Genomic DNA, 6,174 nt, shown 5'->3' on the forward strand with positions numbered 1-6,174 from the left:
AAGTAGACAGCAAAGCATGAATGTTCTACTTTTTTTCATGCACAAATACAGTGGCTTTGTTTACCTTTCTCCTCTTGTTGCATTACAAGGATGAAATATAAACATTTCCATTTTTATCCAAAGAATATTTGAAAGTTAAACCTAGCATGAATTTGAAGAAAATGGACAACTCCTAAAGTCGACTCTGCTTCTAAGGTTTGTGGGCCAGCAGGTCTTACTGAGAAAGACAATGAATAATAAACCGTGGTGAAAAGTGAAGAGAATAGCGACTAGCAGGAAAAGAAGATGAAAGTCACCAGATGGGCTCATGGTACATTGACCTAAATTAGCAAAGTTCGCCCTAGGGGAGGTCCTGTTGCTCAAGAGATACCAGTGAGAAGAATGAAAGAGGAGCTCCTGCTAACAGCCTGGTCAGAAAGTCCTGGGCTAATGAAGGAGAAAACCCCTCACAGCCTACCACTCAGAATCACTCAAGTCAGAACTACCTACGTTCGTTTCTGATTTCTGCTGTAGCATCTTACCACAAATGCAGTGGCTTAAAGTAACATCAGTTGGTTCTCCTACAGTTCTGGATGCCAGGGCTCTGAAATAAGGCTTACAGGGTTAGAATCAAGGTGCTAGCATTCCATTCTTTGCTTTTTCTAGCCTCTTGCCAGAGGCTGTTCTTCCTTAGCTCACATCATTTCTCTCTCTCTCTCTCTCTCTCTCTCTCCCTCTCTCTCCTCTCTAGGCTCTGTCATAGCATCTCCGTTGACCTTCTACTCTCTCTGATATGAGGATTTTTGTAATACATTTAGGGCCCACCTGGATAATCCAAGATAACCTCTCCATTACAAGATTCTCCACTTGACCATGTCTATGAAGCCTCTTTTGCCATAGAAGGAAACATCTATAGGTCCCAGGGGTTTCCATGATCACAGCTTTGAAGGCAGTTGTTCCACCTGTAGCACCCCACCCACGTAGTTGCTAGTTGCTACAGCCTTTGGTGCCTGAGCAAAACCCACTCTGTCCAACACACTACCTCACCAAGGGACTTCCCAGCTAAAGTAACGTCTGCCTACATCAAAAACTGGCTGGTTCTTTCGATAACCCTGTTGTGGCTACCCTCAAGTACACACAATGCTTTGGGGCTCAAAATGCAGGAATAGAGGGAAAGCTACACTCCAGTATTTGGCAGAGAGCAAAGAACACAGAACAGGACAAGCTTAAGATTTCTGAGCAGGGATAATAATTAATGACCCCATTGATGTAATAGCATTAACCATTGTTGGGGGGGGGGGGGAGAAGGCTACTTCAACTCAAATAAATCATTATTATTAAAATAATGTCCAATAATAAAACCAACTTTGAGTGGCAGAGAAATTATAAGAGAAACTTCCTAGTTTGTAGTAGCATGATCTCCCCAGCCTACTAATTTGTGATTAATTCATTTTTTTTAAAGAGAGATTTTTGCACATGTGCTTGCCAGAGAGACAGAGAGTAAGAAATCACTCCCCCAGGGGGGATGGCCATGCTGCAATCTTTTCTCCTCCATTCTCTTCTTGGGGTTTTGAGTACTCATGCACACGCATCTGGTATGAGTTTAAGCCTCTGGGCCTGGGAGTCAAACCACGGTCTACTATGTGGGAGTCCAACAACATAACCATTCTGCCATCTGCTGGTTCCTTAATTTGTGATTAATTTAAATATCTGCACATTAACTGGAATAATGCCTATTCTCCCAGAGGGAGAAAAAAATTATTTCTTTTCCTTTTTTAAATTAATTACTTACTTATCTTTATTTTTGTTGTAAGGCACCTGCACTCCCTGGAGAAAGACAGAGAAAGTAAGAAATCATCCTCCAGAGGAATGGTCACACCACAATCCCTTCTCTTTCATTTTCCTCTCAGGATTTTGAGCATGCTCGTACACATGACTGTGTGATTTTCAAGCTACCAGTCCAGGATTCAAACCACATAGTCATGTGGGACTCAGCCCCTTAACCACCACACAGCCTGCTGACTGAGGAGGAAAATATTTCTTTTTCTATAGTAGATCATAGGAAAAACTAAACCATTTAATGCCCCAGTCCAGTTCATAGCATTGTTTAATATTAAGTTCAGTTGACCTAGCAGTAGAGTGAGGAAAATCATGAGAGCAGAGACCCTGTTCTTACCTTGGAGAGGGGCAAACCTGAAGCAAAAGTGGGTAACATTCCAATCATACCAGACCCTTTAAAAAGCTCAATAGTCAAGAAAAATATAGAAAAGCTTATGTTTGAAGACAATACACAACACAGGCATCTTACAGTAAATTTTATTAAATTTTTAAAGAAATTATAGATGGAAATGGATCTGTGGGATAATAGATAGTCCCAGAGGAACTGCAAAGTTGTGAAGTACGTGAAGACCTCCACTGATGCTGAAAACAGGAACCGCACAAGCCTAGCAGCTCGTGAATAGCCAATGTATTTAAGGAAGAAATTCCACTTCATATTAAAGTTGATATAATCTACTGATATCTAATTCTCAGTAATGATTTTATTGATTTCCATATCTTAGTAATGCAAGCAAATAAAATGCCTTAGAAACTCAGAGACACTGTTGTGGGAAAAAAAGAGGTTTTTTTCTTATGTTTTTTTTTTTTTTTAATTTCTTTTTCTTTTTTTCAGAGGTTTTTGCTATAGGGTGTGTGTGCTTGCCAGAAAGAGAGAGAGAGACAGAAAACGAGAAATCACACCCCCAAGGAGATGGACATGCCACAATCCCTTCTCCTCCATTCTCCTCTAGGGATCTTGGGCACGCACACATGCACACCTCACTTAAATTTAAGCCACCAGGTCCGGGACTCGAACCACAGTCGACTATGTGGGAGTGATGTAGCCATTACACCAACTGCTGGTCCCTCTTATAAGTTAGTTTTTATTATGATAGCTTTCTCTTTACTCATTCATTCATTCATTAGACAAATCTTTTCTGAGTATTAGCTCTCATGATAGATGTAGGGGTATTTAATGAGGGTCATCACTTAGTCATCTATACTTTTACAGTTTATTTCCATTTGTTATTATTATTATATTATTGTTATTAATATTAGTTTGACCAGACAGAGAGAGAGAGAGAAAGGGAAAGTGAGAAAGCAAGCCGCCAGGTCTGGGACGCAAAGGATGGTCAGCCATGTGGGAACCTAGTGCCTTTAACCACCACGCCACCTGCTGACCCCCTCAAGAATCTTTCTAAAGGTCACATAGTCTTGGAGAATAGACACTTGTAACTTCTTCTCAATTCTGTCTCCTGAGGTTCACATCACACTGTATGATTTGCTCCCTGCCTTCTGAAATCTTCCTGTCTTTAAGGGTGCCATATATGAATAATTACAATACAAAATAAGAAGCCATCTTTACCTCAATCTCAAGAATATGCAACTATTTTCCAGGTTCCTGACTATCTCATAAATCACATTTTTCTAGAGAATTGTCCCTTCCCTGTCCCCTCCTTAACCCAAAAGTTAACTACCTTTTCAACTTCACCTGAAGTTTTGCCTCTTAATTAACAGCCATTTTCCACAATGGAGTACAGCTTTTAGTAAATTCACAAAGCTTCTGCCTATATTACAACAAGGAAAGAGCAGTAAAGCCTCACTGAGTTCTAAATCTCAGGCAACATAAGACTCACTCGCCAATGGAAAAAATTCATTCCTACACACAGCTTTACAGCTGACAAGATTCGGATGCACCTCGGCGATGCTGAAAATGTCTTTCAACTGCACCTTGGTGGGGGTCTTGTGAGTAAGCAAAATTCCAATGTTAACTCTGGGAGTGGTCAGGTTCTACAGTACAGGGAAAGTGCTGTGCAAGTTGAAAGCAAGAAGAAATTACAGCCAATGGAGGAAAATTAAGAAGGTCCCATGGAAAAGGAAGCCTTAGAGCTGAGTATTGAGGTCTAAGTTGGCATTGAGTGAAAGATTGTGAGGATGAGTCCAAAAGGAGGAGATGCCATGAGCAAAAGCATGAACGTAGAGATGAGATGACCCTGTTCTGGATTCTAGGACTGGCCCTTGGAAGAATAAAGTATGAGAAACACGAGAGTGAAAGGAGCTGGACTGAACTGTAATCACTAGGAAAAGAAGTTACTGGACGTCTAAGACAAGAGTGATGACATTTCATTCAGAAATGTACTCAAACAAACACATTTGGCAGAAATGCAAGGTGGATTTAAATACTAATTTAAGAACTTTCCCAATCTGAGACCAACAGATGGCATAATGGTTACGTCACTGGACTCCCACGTAGTCGACCCCAGTTTCACTCCAGGCATATGTGTGTGTGCGTCCAAGATCCTGAAGGGAAAATGGAGGAGAAGGGATTGCAGCGTGGCCATCCCCTCTGGGGTATAATTTTTCGCTTTCTGTCTCTCTACCTCTCTCCCTGTCTCGCCCTATAGCAAAAAATTGCTCTCTAAAAGAAAAAAGAAGAGAGAGAGTCTCATTAACAAATATAATAGAGATTAAAAATAGCAGATACTCATCATTCTGGTTGCATTTGCAATAGGCCATAGGAAAGTGACCCAGTCCTGGCTAATTAGATGAAAAGGAAGTCTTCTGAAAGTTATCCAAGGAAACTTCTCCCATGATAAGAAACACATGTAAGGAAAATTCTCCTCTTCTTCAATGCAGTTAAATGTTTTTGGTGTTAGGACCTGATGTTTGGAGCTTGTACAGCTACAGTGTGGTCATGAAGAGAGGATCAAGAAAGTCACAGAAAGCCAATTCAGAGTGGTGACATGGCAGAGCTATTGAAGCAACCAAAGAAACTCATACTTACAGGACCAGCAGATGGCGCAGTGGTTACAATGCTGGATTCCCACAAAGTGTATGCAGTTTGAGTCCCAGACCCAGCAGCTTTAAAGTGTGTGTCCAAAATCCCAAGAGAAGAATAGATGAGAAGGGATTGCAGAGTGGCTATCCTTACTGGGAGTGATTTCTCACTTTCTGTCTCTTTTTCTTTCTGGCAAGTGCATGTGCCCTATGGCAAAAATCTCTAAAAAGAAAAAAAGAAAAGAAAGAAAGAAAGAGAGAGAGAGAGAAAGAAAGAAAGAAGGAAAGAAAGAAAGAAAGAAAGAGAAAGTCCTACTTATGATCTTCTTGATTGATATAGAAAGAAAATTAAGTCACTGGCATCGAAGCTACTTTGGGGCTTGTTTTTGTTTGTTTGTGGTGTTGGTGGTGGTTTCAGCTAAAGCCTAATGTCAGAGGCCACTGCAATGATGCTGGTAAAAAATAATGATTTCCTGGATGATGTCAATGGATCTGGAAGCAATGGGATGTATGCAAGATAAATACGAGATAAAGTAGAACCCAACGGACTGATTAGCAACATTGGACCTAAGTTCCCAGTTTCACTAGGAATCTTCTAGTCATAAAGATGAGTTTTGTTTTCATCTTAGCAAGTGAAATAGGTATATGTAACTGTGCAGATAAGGAGATTTGGCAAAAATCAAATCTAACCCAGAATGTTAACCCATGTGTCAGGCCTAGAACGTGACTATTACAGTAGTTCTCCTTATCCACGGGAGTATCTTCTAAGACCGTCATTGGGTGCCTGAAAGGAAAGATTGTACTGAACCTTATCTATACAATGTTTCAGGGCCTGCAGCTGGCATAGTGGTTAAGGCACTGGACTCTCTCATGGTGGACCACAGTTCAAGTCCCAGACTTGGTGGCTTGAGAATCATGTTGAATGTATGTGCATGTGTGCCCAAAGTCCCAGGAAGAGAATAGAGGAGGAAGGATTGTGGTATGCCCATCCCTCCAGGAGGTGATTTTTCATTTTCCTTCTCACAGTCTCTTTCTGGCAAATATACATGATTTATGGCAGAAATCTTAAAAATATATATAAATATTTCAGTATAGACTCATATATATAAATATAGACATATATATCTATATATAAATGTTTGTATATTTATATATAAATTTATATATAAATGTATATAAGTGTTTGTATACATATAAATGTTTCTTCCTATACATACATATTCATGATAATGTTTAATTTGTAAATTAAGCATGGTAAGAGATTAAGAACAAAAACCAATAATAAGATAGAACAATTGACACAATATACTAAAAGTTATGTAAATTTGCTTTCTCTTTCTCTCAAAATATCTTATTGTGCAATACCACGGGTAACTGAAA

General features: G+C 39.8%; 1 pseudogene; it reads right to left on the reverse strand.

Moving 5' to 3' along the window:
* The window catches only part of LOC102468612 (histone-binding protein RBBP4-like), a 24,402-nt pseudogene extending 18,831 nt beyond the window's left edge, over nt 1-5,571 (reverse strand).
* Between the last annotated feature and the right edge of the window lie 603 nt (nt 5,572-6,174).

This window comes from Tupaia chinensis, unplaced genomic scaffold, assembly GCF_000334495.1.
Source record: "Tupaia chinensis unplaced genomic scaffold, TupChi_1.0 Scaffold145147_1, whole genome shotgun sequence".
In the NCBI taxonomy this organism is placed as follows: Eukaryota; Metazoa; Chordata; class Mammalia; order Scandentia; family Tupaiidae; genus Tupaia; species Tupaia belangeri.